The sequence below is a fragment of the Nycticebus coucang genome, chromosome 17, assembly GCF_027406575.1.
Source record: "Nycticebus coucang isolate mNycCou1 chromosome 17, mNycCou1.pri, whole genome shotgun sequence".
In the NCBI taxonomy this organism is placed as follows: domain Eukaryota; kingdom Metazoa; phylum Chordata; class Mammalia; order Primates; family Lorisidae; genus Nycticebus; species Nycticebus coucang.
In genome coordinates, this window is record NC_069796.1 from 38,230,399 (window position 1) to 38,249,379 (window position 18,981).

The window sequence follows — 18,981 nt, forward strand, 5'->3', positions numbered from 1 at the left end:
TTTTGTTATTGTTGTTATTGCAGTTGTTATTGTTGTTTAGCAGGCCTGGGCTGGATTCAAACCCACCATGTGGGTATGTGGCTGCGCCCTAGCTGCTGAACTACAGGTGTAGAGCTGAGATAATGATTTATTTATTTATTTATTTATTTATTTAGGGACAGAGGTCTCAGTTTGTTGCCCTCTGTAGAGTGCTGTAGTGTCACAGCTCACAGCAACCTCCAGCCCTTGGGCTTGGGCAGTTCTCTTGCCTGAGCCTCCTGAGTAGCTGGGACTACAGGCACCCGACCCAGTGCCCGACTATTTTTTTGTTGCAGTTTGGCCGGGGCTGGGTTCAAACCTGCCATCTTCAGTATATGGGGCCAAAGCCCTACTCACTGAGCCACAGGCGCCGCCCAAAATAAGGATTTTTTAAAAAGTCACACACCCATTGCAATGATCTAAAAATATGAACAGTCACTTCCTGGTATCAGTGTCCAGTTGGTTTAAATTTATTTTCTTGGCTTATGCCTATAATCCTATCACTTTGGGAAGCTGAGGTGGGTAGATTTGCTGGAGACCAGAAGTTTAAGACCTGCCAAATTAAAAAAAATTTTTTTTTTGTTTTTTGAGACAGAGTCTCTGTCGCCCAGGTAGAGTGCTGTGCTCACAGTAACCTCAAACAAACCCTTGTGCTCAAGAGATCCTCTTGCCTCAGTCTCCTGAGTAGCTAGGACTACAGGTGCCTACCACAATGCCCGGATATTTTTAGTTGATGGAGTCTTAGTCTTCCTTGGGCTGGTCTCAGAACTCCTGAGCTCAAGCAATCCACCTGCCTCAGCCTCCCAGTGTAGTAGGATTATAGGCATGAGCTACCTCACCCAGCCAAAACCACCCAAATTAAAAAAATTAGTTGGGCATGGCAGCACATAGTCCCAGCTACTTGGGAGGCTGAGGCAGGAAGATCTGCTTGAGCCCAGGAGTTTGAGGTTGCAGTGAGTTATGATGATGCCAGTGTACTCAAATGAGGCAACAGAGGGAGCCCTGTGTCTTCCTCCCTCCTGTCCGTCCTTGTCTTATTAAATTGCCCATGTTGGAGTGCAGTAGCTATTCACAGGCATGATCATAGTTCACTACTGTCTTATTAAAGTCCTTAGCTCAAGTGATCCTCCTACTCCAGCTTCCTTAAGTAATTGGTACAATAGGTATAAGCCACTGTGCCTGGTGGGGAGTGGCATGTTTTTATTAGGAGGGGAGAAACTATTGACAGACACTTTTTTTTAAGGATTGGGTCTCCCTCTGTTGCCTAGGCTTCAGTGCAGTGACACTGCAGCCTTGAACTCCTAGGATCAGGTGAGCCTCTCAAGTAGTGGGAGCTGTAGATATGTTCCTACCTAATTAATTTTTTTTTTTTGGTAGAAATAGTATCTTACTATGTTATTCGGGCTGCTTTCAAACTCCTCAAGCAGTCCTTGTGCCCCAGCCTCCCAAAGTGCTAGGATTACAGGCTTGAGCCACTAAACCCACCCTTTGAAGATTGTATATTACAAGAGAAATTATAATAAATGTTGTCTTAACATATTCTCTTCTTGGATAAGGTCACATCCTATAAATGTAACTTAGTTTTTGTTTTTGTTGTTTGTTTTTTGAGACAGAGTCTCTCTCCGTTGCCCTGGGTAGAGTTCCGTGGCATCATAGTTCACAGCAATCTCAAACTCCTGGGCTGGAGGGCTCCTTTTGTCTCAGCCTCCCAGGTAGCTGGGACTGCAGGCACCTGCTATGCTGCTTGGTTAGCTTTTTTTCTATTTTTAGTAGAAAAAAACTTTGCTTGGGATGATCTTGAACTCCTGAGCTCAGGCAGTCCACCGCCTCAGCCTCTCATAGTCATAGGATTACAGTCCTGAGTCACTACTCTCAACCTATAAATTTAACTTTGTAGTATAATTTTGTTCCTTTGGATTCATTAAAAACTTGTTCTAATGGTTGAGTAATATTAAACTCACATTTTTACTACATTTTTATTCAGATATTTTCCTAAAAATTTGTTTGACTAATCAAGAGGGGGAGAGAAGAAAGGAAGAGAGAGTAGAAGGGAAGGAAAAGGGTTGGTGGATATTGAAACCTAAAATTGTAATTGTTTTGAGAAGTATAGTTATTTACTTGGGTCCTGGTTTTTTATTTATTTTTTGTTTCTTTGTTTGTTTTGAAACAGTTTGTCGCCCTCAGTAAAGAGCTGTGGTGTCACAGCTCACAGCAACTTCAAACTCTTAGGCTTAAGTGATTCTGTTACCTCAGTCTCCCATGTATCTGGGACTACAGGCACCCGCCACAGTGCCCGGCTATATTTTTTTTCTTGCTGTTGTCATTGTTGTTTAACAGGCCCAAGGCGGGCTCAAACCCACCAGCTTCGGTGTATGTGGTTGGTGCCCTATTCACTGAGCTACGGTCACCGAGCCCCTGGTCTTTTTCTTTAAGAATAACTTTCTAGGGGCGGTGCCTGTGGCTCAAGGAGTAGGGCAACAGTCCCATATGCCAGAGGTGGCAGGTTCAAACCTAGCCCTGGCCAAAAAAAAAAAAAAAAAAAAAAGAAAAGAATAACTTTCTAAGGCAGTACCTGTGGCACAGTGAGTAGGCACCAGCACCATATATACCAATGGTGGCGAATTCGAACCCAGCCCCAGCCAAACTGCAACAACAACAACAACAAAAAAAAAATAGCTGGGAGGCTGAAGTAAAAGAATCGCTTGAGCCCAAGAGTTTGAGGTTGCTGTGAGCTATGACATCATGGCACTCTATGGAGGGCAACAAAATGAGACTGGCTACAAAAAAAAAAAAAAATTGAGTCACAGAAAGAAGTGTACACCACCCTTGTACCTACTGAGACTTGTCACTTAAGTCATAGTCTTAAGGCAGCCCACATATATTAATAAACTTGAGGCTGGACTTAGCTGTGCTTTTTTGAAATGTGAGAGGGAATTGATTTATGTTTTTATACTTATGTTATCATAGCAAAGAACTGCTTCTCTGTTTGCTGCCTCTGTATTAACCTCAAAAATGCTCTCAGAATGCTCAAGCAGCACCAGTGTAATGATCTTACGGGTTAAACTTTCCCTGAAGATTAATTGGTCAGATCTACCATGTTAGAGCAGAGCTATGCTTTGTATAAAAGTACAAAATATTTTTGAAACAGGTAATACTTGTTGGTACCAAACCTTTTCCCACCCTAACAATGGACTTAAATTTTCTCTATTGCCCTCTTCCAACCCTTGCTCCAGGTAACATGGGAATCCTTTTTAGATATGAATTTTATCATAGAAAACAGAAACTGTTCATTTTTCTTACTATTCCTGGTTCTGTAATATCTTCCCCCAAGACAGTGGTAAATGCTTTTATTACTGTGTTGAAGATACTTGATGAGATGCCGTGGTAAGTGCTTTCAATGTGGACAAAAGGCTTTTATCTTTAAGCTTACATAAAATGTAATTTTAAGACAGCATTTCTTCAGTTGTACCTATTCACATTTTTGTTAATACTATCTAGTGTCTAGTTTTGGAGGATGAAATGTTCCAGAAAGATACAAAAATCTCTTGTTAGTTGGTGTTTTGAATAACTTTTCTGAAATAAATTCCTAGGCTTGAAAGTTGGTTCCAGCTTTTTTTCCTTTAACTTGAATTATATTTTCTGCCCTTTGATTCATCATCTGAGATAGTTTTGAAAATAATGTAGTTAGCTTCTAGCATAGTAAAATTTAATAGCTTATTTGGCTACTGATCCCACTCATCTTATAGAAATTATTAGTCTATAGGAAGATCCATGGTCAGTTTCATCGTTTTCTTTTTTTTTTTTTTTTTGCAGTTTTTGGCCAGGGCTGGGTTTGAACCCGCAACCTCCGGCATATGGGGCCGGCACCCTACTCCTTTGAGCCACAGGTGCCGCCCAGTTTCATTGTTTTCAACTCTTTACCTTAGTGATGAAGAATTTGTTGTTGTTTTGTTCATTTTTGTTCTGTTAATCAGGCCCAGGTTCAAACTCACTGCCCCTAGTGTGTATGGTGGCTAGCTAATGATGAAGAATTTTGAAACAGGAATTCAACTGATCATGCTTTAAAAGAATGAGTAAAGTTGGGTGGCGCCTATAGCTCAAAGGAGTAGGGCACCCAGACCCATATGTTGGAGGTGGTGGGTTCAAACCCATCCCTGGCCAAAAACTGCAAAAAAAAAAAAATGAGTAAAGTTCGTGAGAAACTACTTTTAAGTTTCATGGTTTACATTTCTAGGTGAATAGTTTTTATATATCATACTACATATTTCAGAATGTTGTATTACATTAAAATATCCATATGCTACTTACTAAAAATAGTTCATGTGGATTCTTCTGAATGGTTGTTGTTTTACATAATGGGAAGCAGAATGATACTTTACATCTTTTTTTGTGTGTGTGTGTGTGTGTGTGTGTGTGTGTGTGTGTGTGTAGAGACAGAGTCTCACTTTATGGCCCTCGGTAGAGTGCCATGGCATCACACAGCTCACAGCAACCTCCAACTGCCGGGCTTAAGCGATTCTCTTGCCTCAGCCTCCCGAGTAGCTGGGACTACAGGCGCCCGCCACAACACCCAGCTATTTTTTTTGGTTGCAGTTCAGCCGGGGCCAGGTTTGAACCCGCCACCCTTGGTATATGGGGCCGGTGCCTTACCGACTGAGCCACAGGCGCCACCCCATCTTTTTTTTTTTTAAGACAGAGTCTCAAACTGTTGCCCTGGGAAGACTGCCGTGGAGTCATAGCTCACAGCAATCTCCAACTCTTGGGCTCAAGCAATCCTCTTGCCTCAGTTTTTCTATTTTAGTAGAGACAGTGTCTCGCTTTTGCTCAGGCTGGTTTCAAACTCAGGAGCTCAAGCTATCTGTGCTGGGATTACAGGCCTAAGCCACTGCGCCCGGCCACTTTACCTCTTTTTGAGGTCTCCTTTATCCTGCCACATTAGCACAGAAGCACATTGAGGTAGTGATACTAACATTTATTTTTCCCCCATTTTCTCAAGCTTGGACTATGGCATATAGAGTGATCCATGTTATAGAAGAGTGTGGTGGTAACTCTGACAAATAAGTTCTTTAGGTTCCCAGTTTGCTATGTGGTTGTTGAATAAGGTGGGATTCAGCTGGTAAAGGCGATCCTGGTCACTCAAATGCTAGGAAGGAAGCTCTTTTCCTAGCGTTTCAGTGTTTTCTCTGGAGGTTAGTGAATGGTGTGAATTCTTTTGGCATAGATACTCCACCATCTGTCTATTAGCACATGGACTTCTCATCTACCTGGCTATGCGCCACCCTCATTTTGTGAGGAGCTGAGACCACTACTTCAGCTGATAAAAATAGAGGGAATTTCAGTTCCTGACAGATCCTGTGTGGAGTCAGACCTGCCCTGATAACTTAGCCACTGCTAATCAGTTCTAGGAATTGGTAGCAGGAAATAGCTATTTGCCTGATCTGCTTTTGGTTTCACGGGTACTTCGTGATAATTTGTTCCCCTGCTTGCTACAGAAGTAGTCTTACTGGAATACTTAGGATTTTCCTATCCTATCTCTGTCATTTACTTAGTTTTTTTTTTTTTTTTTTTTTTTTGAGGCAGAGTCTTACTTTGTCACCCTCCATAGTGTGCTGTGGCATCATACCTCACAGCAACCACAAACTCTTGGGCTAAAGCGATTCTCTTATCTCAACCTCCCAAGAAACTGGGATTACAGGCGTCTGCCACAATGCCCAGCTGTTTTTAGAGATGGGGTATCACTCTTGCTGAGGCTGATCTCGAACCTGTAAACTCAGGCGGTCCACCTGCCTTGGCCTCCCAGAAAGCTAAGATTACAGGCGTGAGCCACCACTCCTGGCAACTTGGTTATCTTCCATTTTAGTCCTGATTGTCAATTCAAAATTTCTGCTTTTTTAGGAATGTGATCTCATAGCTACAGTATCAGAGAGTGAGATTATTGCTTTTTTTATACCTTATTTTAATTGATACTATCAATTGAAACACTGTTATTGTACTAAAACAAGAAAACATACTTAGTGGAAACTAAGCTGACAGGGCATTGATTATAATATGCAGTCTGATTTCAGGTTTTTATAATCAGTGGCAATTACTCTGTGTAATTCTATTTTTTTTTATTTTCTGCATAGAAAACACAGGGTTAATAACAGCCACTATTTACTTAGCACTTTTTATATGCAATGTCATGGCAAGCAGAATTCATGCCCATTTTATCCCAAGAAAAAAAACTGAAGCTCAGAGAATCAGAGCATTGCTGAAGCTGGAATTAGAATTCCAGGCTATCAACTCCAAAGTCTGTTCTGAACCAGCATACGTGGATTATACTACCCTTCAAACATATCTTTTAAAATCCTAGTTTCCCATAACAGAAAACCTAAATGGTCACATCTTTTGTAGATAAAGACCTGCTATTTACCTAATACATTTAACCACTTTCTATAAAGTTTCTTGTCTGAAGGAGACTGGCAGCATTATTACTTACAGTTATACTGCTAATTAACCTTCAACTATTTGTATAACACATAAGAAATACTCTGTAATTCTAATATCTATCAATAGATATTTACTGGACAGTTCCCCTGTATCAGGCACTGTGCAAAAAGCTGAAGGTCAGGTTCCTGTTTGTTACTGGGTAGAGAGACATTAAGTAATCACAGGATAAGTATGCTAAATTGTTAAGGCAACTTGGATTTTTCCATAGCATTTATTTATTTTTTAACCCTACTGCCTAAAGTTAGAGGAAAGTAACTTTTATTTTATTTTATTTTATGTTTTGAGACAGAGCCTCAAGCTGTCACCCTGGGTAGAGTGCCGTGGCATCACAGGTCACAGCAACCTCCAACTCCTGGGCTCAGGTGATTCTCCTGCCTCAGCCTCCCAAGTAGCTGGGACCACAGGTGCCCAGCTATTTTTTTTTTTTTTTTTTTTGGTTGCAGCTGTCATTGTTGTGCGCCCGGGCTGGATTCGAACCTGCCAGCTCAGGTGTATGTGGCTGGCACCTTAGCCACTTGAGCCACAGGCACCGAGCCTATTATCATTATTATTATTTTAGAGATAGAGTGTCACTTTGTCACCCTCTGTAGCGTACTGTGACATCACAGCTCACAGCAACCTCCAGTTCTTGGGCTTAGGAGATTCTCTTGCCTCAGCCTTCCAAGTAGCTGGCACTACACGCACCTGCCACCACGCTCAGCTGTTTTTTTGTTGCAGTTTGGCCAGGGCCAGGTTCGAACCCACCACCCTCAGTATATGGGGCCAGCACTCGTTTTCCATAGCATTTAATAAGAAACAAATGGAAGTGGGGGAGGGGATCTCTGGGAAAGTCTTTTAAGGGCAACATTTAAATGAAGTCCAACGGTGGATAGGGGATGGGGTGGGGTTAGGGAGAGTATTCAAGGCAGATTTGGGTGGTCTTAGACTAGTTAAAAGTTAAAAGCCAATGAAATAAAATACATGTTGAGTATTCCTTATCCAAAGCTCTTAGGGCCAGAAGTGTTTCAAATTTAGTATTTTATTTTATTATATTTAATGGTATTTTATTTTATTTATTTTTATTGAAACAGAGTCTCACTATGTCACTCTCTCAGACTCTTGGGCTTAAGCAATTCTCTTGCCTCAGCCTCCCAAGTAGACTACAAGCAACCGCCACAACGCCCAGCTATTTTATTGTTGCAGTTGTCATTATTGTTTAGCAGGCCTGGGCTGGGTTCAAACCTGCCAGCCTTGGTGCATGCGGCTGGCGCCATAATCACTGTGCTACGGGTGCTGAGCCTTTTATTTTATTTTATTTTATTTATTTTTTGCAGTTTTTGGCCAGAGCTGGGTTTGAACCTGCCACCTCCAGCATATGGAGCTGGTGCCCTACTCCTTTGAGCCACAGGTGCTGCCCTATTTTATTTTATTTTATTATTGGTATTATTTTTTTGAGATAAGAGTCTTACTATGTCACCCTCAGTAGAGTGCTGTGGTGTCACGACTCACAGCAAACTTAAGCTCATGGGTTTAAGCGATTCTCTTGCCTCAGCCTCCCAAGTAGCTGGGACTACAGGTGCCTGCCACAACACCCAGCTATTTTTTTGTTGTAATTGTTGTTTAGTAGGCCCAGGGCAGGTTTGAACCTGCCTGCCTTGGTATACATGGCCAGCGCCCTAACCACTGGACTATGGGCATTGAGCCTAGTATTTTTTTTAATATTTGCATACACATAATGAGATATGTTGGGGTTGGGACCCAAATCTAAACATAGAGTTAATTTATGTTTTATATACACTTCATAGAATTTTTTGAAGCCTGAAAGTAATTTTATATAATATTTTTAGTTCATGAAACAAAGTTTTGATAGCATTTTGACTGCAGCTCATCATTTGAGATCAGGTGTAGAATTTTATACTTGTGGCATCATGTTGGCACTTACAAAATTTCAACATTTGGCTGGGTGTGGTGGCTAACATCTGTAATCCTAGCACTCTGAGAAGCTGAGGCAGGTGGATCTTTGAGCTCAGGAGTTCCAAGACCACCCTGAGCAAGAGCGAGACCCCATCTCTACTAAAAATATAAAAGTTATTGGGCATTGGTTCGGCACTCAGTGTTTGTGACGCCAGCCAAATACACTGAGGCTGGCAGGTTCAAACCCAATCTGGGCCAGCTAAAACAACAATGACAACCACAACCACAGCAACAACAAAAATGACCAGGCATTGTGGCGGGTACCTGTGGTCCCAGCTACTTAGGAGGCTGAGGCAGGAGAATCCCTTGCGCCCAAGAGTTTGAGACTGCTGTGAGCTGTGACTCACAGCACTCTACTGAGGTCTACATAATAAGACTCTGTCTCCAAAAAAAAAATAACCACGATTCCATTAATGTACACAGGTATGATTTAATAAAAAAAAAAAAAAGAGAGAGAGAAAATTACCAGGCACTGTGGTAGGTGCCTATAGTCCCAGCTACCCAGGAGGCTGAGGCAGGAGGATCCCTTAAGACCAGGAATTCGAAGTTTCTGTGAGCTAGGCTGGTACCATGGCACTCTAGCCTGGGCAACAGAGTGAGACTCTTTCTCATAAATACACACACACACACACACACACACACATACATATTAGGAAATAACGAAAAATGGCGGCGCCTGTGGCTCAGTCGGTAAGGCGCCGGCCCCATATACCGAGGGTGGCGGGTTCAAACCTGGCCCCAGGTGAACTGCAACCAAAAAATAGCCGGGCATTGTGGTGGGCGCTTGTAGTTCCAGCTACTCGGGAGGCTGAGGCAAGAGAATCGCTTAAGCCCAGGAGTTGGAGGTTGCTGTGAGTTGTGTGATGCCATGGCACTCTACCAAGGGCCATAAAGTGAGACTCTGTCTCTACAAAAAATAAAATAAAAAAATAATGAAAAAATATTTTGAAATGAGTATCAATAAATGGTAGTTCAAATAGGTGAAATGGGAAAGATCCTTGATCTTTAATAATGAAGAGAATATAGTTATGCACTGCATAATGATGTTTTGGGCTCGGTGCCTGTAGCTCAGTGAGTAGGGCACTGGCCACATACCGTGAGGCTGGCAGGTTTGAGTCTGGCCTGGGCCTGCTAAAGAACAATAACAACTGCAACAAAAAAAATAGCCAGGCATTGTGGTGGGTGCCTGTGGTCCCAGCTACTTGGGAGGCTGAGCCAAGAGAATCGCTTAAGCCCAAGAGTTTGGGATTGCTGTAAGCTGTGACACCATGGCACTCTACCAAAGGTGACATAGTGAGACTCTGTCTAAAAAAATAGTAATGATGATGATGATGTTTGGTCAGCAATGGACTGGAAAAGTATATATATATGTTCTGGCAGTCCACCTGCCTCAGCCTCCCAAGTGCTGGGATTAAGGCCATGAGCCATCGTGCTCAGCCTGTTGTTTGTTTTTTAAGAGACAGGGTCTCTCTCTGTCACCAAGGCTAGAGTGCAGTAGCATAATCATAGCTCACTGCAGCCTCAAAGTCTTAGGCTCAAATGATTTTCCTGCCTCACTCACCTAAGTAGGTGGAACTACAGGCACTTGCACAGCTACTTTTTTTCCTATTTTTTTTTAATTGTGGATAGATAAACTTTATTCAAATGCCTACATAAATATAAGTTGATATCAAACAGGAATAGAGTTTTCCAAAGGCTTAAAAAAATTTTTTTTCACTATAAAAGGACCACTAAAAGATTCTACTTAGAACCTAAACAGCCCGTGAACGCTGTGTAATTTCATCAACTTTTATATCTTAAGTTATTACCAAATAACTAAGACTTCTGGAGTCTCTCAGTTAGGATCAATTCTTTTTAGACCTCGGACAGTAAGGAACATTCCAATCAGAGATCCAAAGGCAAAGAATATTTCTGGTTTATATACAAGCCTGGGGTATTTTACAGACACCTGCCCAATGCCAACATCTAAATACTCCTCACTTCTAGTTTCATTAGTACGACTGCAGAATTCAGATTCTTTGGGAATGTTTGCTTCTGAAGCTGACTGTAAAGTTGGTCTATTGATTCTAGTTGGATGTTTTCTGGTCCTGAAATAGTTTAATATCTTCCTTCTTGGTCCTAAAGGAATTCCCATCTCCTGAAGATCTCTGTCTGTACATAAAGCCAGAGCTTCTTTATCTACTTTCTCCTTCTCAAAGATACTACAGAATTCGGAGAGTTGGAGTTTCTTCAAATCTTCCTCTAGTGTCAGTGTATCTCCTTGATCCATAACAATATTTAGTGAATTCTTTTATTTGTCAATGTCCCCCAAAGAATCTTTCTGATTTGTTAGGATATCAAACAATATAAGCAAACCTAAACTATGACCAGCAATGGATACACCCCCTTTGAAATCAGGGTTCCTCTGCAGAAAAAGTGTGTATATTCGGTTCATCTCAGAAACAACCATGTCCACAATAGTCTGACAGTAGGTGGGGCTATTGTAGAAGAAGACATCCGGAATTGTGTCATTCGTGAAGTGCCTGAGGCGGTTAATGCTGGGTAGAGTTATTCGCTGCAGATCTACATCCACACCAGTAGAATGCAAAGGACTATGCCAGTTGACTGGAAGAAATTTTACCCTCCCAATTTGCTGATTTTCTTGGGCTTTCTTAAAATGTGTCTGTAGCAAGTTGAAGGAAACACTTCGAAAATCATTAACACACTGTACAATGCTTTGGAATCGGAGATCACAAGCTGGTCCAATCCCATGGACTATGAAAACCAAGTGATCTCTTTGTAAAGTTTCTCCACGATGAACGTCAGCAGAGATATTCTCAACCCCTCTCTTCACTGTTCTTGGTCCACCTTGCTCAGTAGGTGTTGACCCCCATTCATCAGACCCTGCAACTGGCTGGTACTGTGTTTCCTCGAAAATAAAACATCCTCCGAAAATAAGACCTACTTACAGGTTTCCTTCTGGGTGAAATACAAGGCATCCCCCTGAAAATAAGCACCCCCCAGGCTCTGTCTCGGAATGAAAATTAATTTACGTAAACTGGTTGCTAGGGCCGCCCCAACTGGTGTCTAGCAACCAGTGAGGTTATGCAGAATCCTGACGTCACTGCTGTGTGGAGGCAGAATGGAGGTTGGAGTGAGCGGTTAGCGCGGGGCGGGAGAGAGGAGGAGACTTTTGCAGATGCGTGTAGAAGAACGGGAGGATCAGAGCGGACAGGTCGCGGCAAACAATAAATGTGTACCGTATTCTTCTTCATGGAAAAATAAGACATCCCCTGAAAATAAGACCTAGTGCATCTTTGGGAGCAAAAATTAATATAAGACACTGTCTTATTTTCGGGGAAACAGTAATGTACCATGAGCTTTGGATTGTGTAATATGATAATTTCTCTGTTGGGAGACTCTAGTTTTTTTTTTTCATTCATCCAAAGTTACAGCAAGCGTGTAAGTCTCCTCTAAAACTTGGCTGAAGCTCTCCCAGTAGGGAACATATTTATTGTCTTTATCTCCCTTGTAAAACCACGTACATTGCCTCACTTCTGATGTTAGCTCATCCCAGTATACAGCATACTGCATTCTCTCCCCCAAATGAACATCGTATCTGCCCCCGTCATGGGGACAACGCTCCCATTGCAATCTTTCCCAGAGCCATATTATGCCTTTTCTAGCTGTTGTGAATCCTCAGAGTTGAAAGGAATCCATGTCTCTTTAGAATCTACTATCTTAGTCTATGGCCATACCACCCTGAACGCGCCCGATCTCGTCTGATCTCGGAAGCTAAGCAGGGTCGGGCCTGGTTAGTACTTGGATGGGAGAATCTACTATCTTACAATAAAACCAATGCGGAGAAACTGGCTCATACAAGCTGCTAGCATCCATGTCTATCAGCTCAAAGGAACTACATGAGTTTGGTGAGGAGGATGGATCTGACTGGGACAACCGTTCCTGGTGTGACTCCACTGATGACATTTCGCTTTCTGGCAGCCCAGCTGCCTTTCACGCTTTCCCGCCCTGGCTGAGGTGGGCACAACATGTCCCCGCAGCGGCCTTTACCCAGAGCCTGGGCGGGGCGGGGTGGAACCTGCGGCCCAAAGCACAGGGTGCCCCCGCGCTCCCAGCCGACCAGCACTGCCGGCTGTAGACAAGGCTTAAAATTTATTAAGTAGAACTTGGTTGTTTCCTCTACTCTGTCTCAACTCAGCTGACTGCCACATCATTATTAGTTTTCTGCCCTTAGTAATCATTTTTACTACACACATACCTCACATCTTTGGGTGGTAGTTCCTATTTCTTTGGAAACTCATAAATTACTTTCGTTTACAATAGAACAGGGTTTTTGTTTGCTCCTGCTTGACTCCATCAAAGGCAAAAACCACATCACTTGATTCTCTTGTTTAAATTGTGGCTATTTACAAACAATACCAATGAAGAACTTAATGGTTTTTTTGTTTTGTTTTGTTTTTTTGAGAGTCTCACTATATCACCCTTGGTAGAGTGCTCTGGGTTACAGCTCACAGCAACCTCCAACTCTTGGGCTTAAGCAATTCTCTTGCCTCAGCCTCTGGAGTAGCTGGGATACTATAGGCGCCTGCCACAATGCCGGGCTGTTTTTAGAGACAAGATCTCAAAACCTGTGAGCTCAGGTAATCCACCTGCCTCGGCTTCCCAAGTGCTGGGATTACAGGCATGAGCCACCGCATCCAGCCTCTCTTGCCCTTAAATGCAAAAACATTTGTAGGTCAGGCTCGGTGTTTCACACCTATAATCCTAGTACTCTGAGAGATTCAGGCAGGAAGGTAACTTGAGATCAGGAGTTCAAGACCACCCTCAGCAAGAGTGAGACCACATCTCTACCAAAAATAGAAAAAATTAGCCAGGTTTGGTGGCACATGTCTATAGTCCTGGCTACTTGGGAGGATAAAGTTTGGAGAATCACTTGAGCCTAGGAGTTTGAGGTTGCAGTGAGCTATGATGATGCCACTGCACTCTACCTGAGGCAACAGAGTGAGACTCTGTCTCCCAAAAAGATAGTATGGGTGTGGGGGCCAGGCAAGGTGGCTTACACCTGTAATCCTAGCACCCTAGGAGGCTGAGGCGGGTAGATTGCTCCACAGATTCGAGACCAGCCTGAGCAAGAACAAGACCCCATCTCTAAAAATAGCTGGCATTGTGATGGGCGCCTGTAATCCCAGCTACTCCAGAGGCTGAGGCAAGAGAATGTCTCTTTTTTTTAATTTTTTTTTTTGAGACAGAGTCTCAAGCTGTTGCCTTGGGTAAAGTGCCATGATGTCACAGCAACCTCAAACTCTTTGGGCTTAAGTGATTCTCTTGCCTCAGCCTCCAAGTAGCTGGGACTACAAGTGCCCACAACACTTCCCGGCTATATTTTTGTTGTTGTTGCAGTTGTCATTGTTGTTTTAGTAGGCCCAGGCTGGGTTCGAACCCACCACCTTCAGTTGTATGTGGCCAGCGCCCTACCCACTGAGCTACAGGTGCCAACTGCAAGAGAATCTCTTGAACCCAAGAGCTTGGGGTTGCTGTGAGCTATGAAGCCAAGGCATTCTACCAAGGGGCACAAAACAAGACAATGTCTCAAAAAATAATAATAATATTAATGTGGGTGCAGGACACATCTATAGGAGGGACTTGAACAAATGCAAGTATTGTAACCTAGTTATTTGTATCCTCACATAAACCTGGAATTAAAAAGAAAGATAATAAGAATATTACTTTTTTTTATAAACACACCCATTTCATCTTGTTTATTATTATTATTATTATTGTTATTGTTATTATTATTTTGGCAGTTTGGCTGGGGCCGGGTTTGAACCTGCTACCCTCAGTATATGGGGCCAGCACCCTACCCACTGAGCCATAAATGCCGTCCCTTTTTTTTGTTTGTTTTTGAGACAGAGTCTCCCTCTATCATCCCAGGTAGAGTGTGATAGTGTCGTCATGTCTCACAGCAACCTCAGATTCTTGGGCTCAAGAGATCCTCTTGCCTCAGCCTTTTGGGTAGCCCGTCACTGCTCTGGCTGTGTATTTTAGAGACTGGGTCTTGCTCATGCTCAGGCTGGTCTAAAACTCCTGAGCTCAAGCAATCCTCCCACCTTAGCCTCCCAGAGTGCTAGAATTGCAGACGTGAGCCACTGAGCCTGGCCGTAATACTTTTTCTTTTCTTAAGAGTTAGAGTCTTGCTGTATTGCCCAGGCTGGTTTTGAGCTCTTGGTCTCAAGGTAATCTTCCCACCTTGACCTCCCAAAGTGCTGGGATGACTGGTGTGAGCTTCCATGTCTGGCCTCTCTTGCTTTAAATATTCTGTTAAAACATTTTGAAGTAGTTTATAGTATAGAGCTGATATAGATATGAGAAATGACTATAGTGTAGTTTGAGCTGTTTTGTGGTGATTTCTTTATGTCATGCTTGAAAAGCTTTTATTCATAAAACTATCATGTTTTCTTTATGCAGGAGTTATATAGTACCTTAATTATTATAAAGTATGAGGATGTGGATTATAACATTTCCTGAACTTATCTGACCCTTAAAACAAACCATGCTCCTTTGTTTTACAGATATGAGAACTGATTTGGAGAAGTTGAGTGACTTGCTTAAAATTACCTGGGAGCATAATGATGAAAAAACATCAAAAACTTTTAAAATTTATAAAACCTAAATTCTGCCTCTTGCTCCTACTTATACTGGGAGGAAAGTAAGCAGGTTATGGAATAACGTTTATAATCCGAACTGATCCTTATTTTCATTTACATACTTTCACATGAGATGCTTAGTTTTCAATATTTCAGCATAAAAAATTTCCATTCAGCCAGGCGAGGTGGCTCACACCTATAATTCCAGCACTTGGGAGGCTAAGTCAGGAGGATTGCTTGAGCTCATAGGTTCGAGACCAGCCTAAGCCAGAGCGAGACCCTGTCTCTAAAAAATAGCCAGGCATTGTGGTGGATTTCTGTAATCCCAGCTACTCAGGAGACTGCTGTGAGCAGTGACACCATGGCACTTTACCGTGGGGGACAAAGTGAGACTCTGTCTCAAAGAAAAAAAAGAAAAATTGAGGCAAAAGGATCTATTTGAGCCCCAAGAGTTTATGGTTGCTGTGAGCTATGATGCCACAGCATTTCTTCAAGGGAGACAAAGTGAGACTGTGTCTCAAAAATAATAATAATAATTCCATGGCCTGTTTTAATAGAACCAGTTACTAAAATGAAGGACATCTAGAGTTTTGTTTTTGTTTGTTTGTTTTTCTTTTTCAGACAGAGCCTCAAGCTGTCACCCTGGGTAGAGTGCCATGGTGTCACAGTTCACAGCAACCTCAAACTCCTGGGCTTAAGTGATTCTCTTGCCTCAGCCTCCCGAGTAGCTGGGACTACAGGCGCCCACCAAAACACCCAGCTGTTTTTTGGTTGTTTGTCATTGTTTGGCAGGCCTGGGCTGGATTCGAACCTGTCAGCTCTGGTGCGTGTGGCTGATGCCTTAGCCACTTGTGCTACAAATGCCACCCCATCTAGAGTTTTTTGAGCTTAGAGAATAATGGTCCATTTCAAGAAAAATTCCTCTTTAATAATTGAAATAGCGGCTTGGCGCCTGTAGTTCAAGTGTCTAAGGCACCAGCCATATACACCAGAGCTAGTGCATTTGAATCCAGCCCGGGCCTGCCAAACAACAATGACAACTATAACCAAAAAAATAGCCAGGCATTGTGCCGGGTGCCTATAGTCCCGGCTACTTAGGAGGCAGAGGCAGGAGAATCGCTTGAACCCAGGAGTTGGAGGTTACTGTGAGCTGTGATGCTACAGCACTCTACCCAGGGGGACAGCTTGAGGCTATGTCTCAAAAAAAAAGAAGAAGAAAAGAAACTAGCCAGATGTTGTGATAGGTGCTTGTAGTTCCACCTACTTGGGATACTGAGTCAACAAAATCACTTGAGCCCAAGAGTTTGACATTGCTATGAGCTATGATGATGCCTTGGCACTCTACCCAGAGCAACAGAGTGAGACTCTGTGCCTCAAAAAACCTTTTTTTTTTTTGCGCAGTTTTGGCCAAGGCCAGGTTTGAACCCACCACCTCTGGTATATGGGGCCACGCCCTTCTCCTTTGAGCCACAGGCCCCACCCTCAAAAAAACTAAAAAATAAAAGTAGAAAACAAAGTGCATATACAGCATCAAAAAAAAATATTTAAACTTGTACTTTATTTCTCTAGTGCTCTTTCCACATAAAACAAGTTTTTTGTGGGCAGCGCCTGTGGCTCAGTCAGTAAGGTGCTGGCCCCATATACCGCGGGTGGCGGGTTCAAACCCAGCCCCTGCCAAACTGCAACCAAAAAATAGCCGGGCATTGTGGCAGGCGCCTGTAGTCCCAGCTACTTGGGAGGCTGAGGCAAGAGAATCGCTTAGGCCCAGGAGTTGGAGGTTGCTGTGAGCTGTGTGATGCTATGGCACTCTACTGAGGGCCATAAAATGGGACTCTGTCTCTACAAAAAAAAATAATAAAAATAAAAAAAAGAAGTTTTTCAGTAAACAGACTGATTCCTTGATTTTGGAATTTATTCTAGCCCTACTCTGAGTCCCAATAAAGATAACTGAATACATTTTCTCATAAAAAAACAAAGTTGGAGAAATTAATATATAGATTTAAAGGGGTGGCTCCTGTGGCTTAGTGGGTAAGGCCCCAGCCCCATATTCCAAGGGTGGCAGGTTCAAACCGGGCCCCAGCCAAACTGCAACAAAAAATAGCCGGGCGTTGTAGCGGGCACCTGTGGTCCCTGCTACTGGGGAGGCCGAGGCAAGAGAATCACCTAAGCCCAGGAGTTGGAGGTTGCTGTGAACAGTGTGATGGCACAGCACTCTACCGAGGGCTACAAAGTGAGACTCTGTCTCAAAAAAATAAAATAAAATAAAAAATTAGATTTAAAGCCAACTGTTAAAACACAGCCTGAGAGGCGGCACCTGTGGCTAAAGGAGTAGGGTGCCGGTCCCATATGCCAGAGGTGGCGGGTTCAAACCCAGCCCTGGCCAAAAACTGCAAAAAAAAAAAAAATACAGCCTGAGAGAGAGAGATGTATATATATATCCCCATCCCTCTTTTTTTTTTTTTTTTTGAGACAGAGCCTCAAGCTGTCACCCTGGGTAGAGTAATATGGCATCACAGCTCACAGCAATCTCTAACTCCTGGGCTCAAATGATTCTCTTGCCTCTGCCTCCCAAGTAGCTGGGACTACAGGCGCCCGCCCCAACACCCGACTGTTTTTTGATTGTAGCCGTCCATTGAAGCCGTCATTGTTGTTTGGCAGGCCCAGGCTGGATTCCAACCTGCCAGCAAACATGTATGTGGCTGGTGCCTTAGCTACTTGAGCTACAGGCGCTGAGCCCATCCATGTCTTCTTTTAGATCAGTACCTTTATTAAATTTTAAGATTTGCCTTCAGTTTTCATCTTAATGTAGGGACATGAATTTTTATAAGTCATGTGTTTATTCAGTGTAACTGGGTTTTCGCTATTTAGATTACCTTCCAGATGGTGACAACTTTTTTTTTTCCTGCCTCAGCCTCCCAAGCAGCCAGGACCACAATGCCTGGCTACTTTTTTTTGTTGCAATTGTCTTTATTGCTGTAGCTGGCCTAGGCTGGGCTGGGTTCAAACCCACCTGCCTCGGTGTATGTGGCTGGCGCCCTACTCACTGAGCTACGGGCACCGCCTAGTTTTTCTGTTTGTAGTAGAGATGGTGTGTTGCTCTTGCTCAGGCTGGTCTCCGAACTCTTGACTTGAAGTGATCTACCCGCCCCGGCCTCCCAGAATGCTAGGGTTACAGGCATGAGCCACCACTCCTGGCTCTGGGTTAAGGTTTTAAAAAATAATTACATCATACTGGCTTATGAAATGGACTGATGGATCTTATGTTCAGCTTAGATAAATGTTAGCTTTGGGGTTGGGGGGTGTTAAACCTTGATGTCATTCAGCATGAAAAAGAGTAACTTTGAAAGGAGCAGAAGATTAAGGCTAAATCAAAAGTAAAATTGCATTTAATGATCACGGTAGGACTTCAGAATAGTTTGTTAAATTCAGATCATATTTTACTAGCAACTTGTTGATTTAGCATTGTCTTAAATCAAGTAAATGTTCTTAATTGTACTGACCTGTGTTGCCAGTAACATTTGGGAATGGGAACTATATAGTAGGTTATTTTTTTTTTCCCTGAGATGGGCAGAAAATCTGTTACAAGAAGACACAAAGCCAAAAATAGAGATACTTGAGAAAGTTTATATTGTTCCTCTTTATCTCAATACCAGTGCATTCTTTCTTTCCCCCAAACTTTATTTCTGTACTTTATGCTTTGTACTCCAAAGTGTAAAATAGTATAAAACATAATCTAAAACTAGTCTTTCCCCAGAATTTGTTTTTATCTCAGAAACCAAGCTTAGGGGAAATGTAATATAGTATGATTTCCTGCCTTGTGATTTTTAGGCATCCCTACCAATAACAAGTCTCAGTTTCTGGGCTTTTATGTTAAAAT

The 18,981-nt window shown here is 42.7% G+C and overlaps 1 protein-coding gene and 2 pseudogenes across 2 annotated transcripts in view; 1 reads left to right on the plus strand and 2 right to left on the minus strand.

Annotated features, from left to right (window-relative positions):
- UBE2D2 (ubiquitin conjugating enzyme E2 D2) overlaps positions 1–18,981 on the plus strand; it is a 67,798-nt gene that overhangs the window by 19,477 nt on the left and 29,340 nt on the right. The window lies entirely within an intron of this gene.
- Positions 6,461–6,613, minus strand: LOC128569430 (uncharacterized; annotated as a pseudogene).
- LOC128568680 (phospholipase DDHD2-like) lies at positions 10,125–11,423 on the minus strand (annotated as a pseudogene).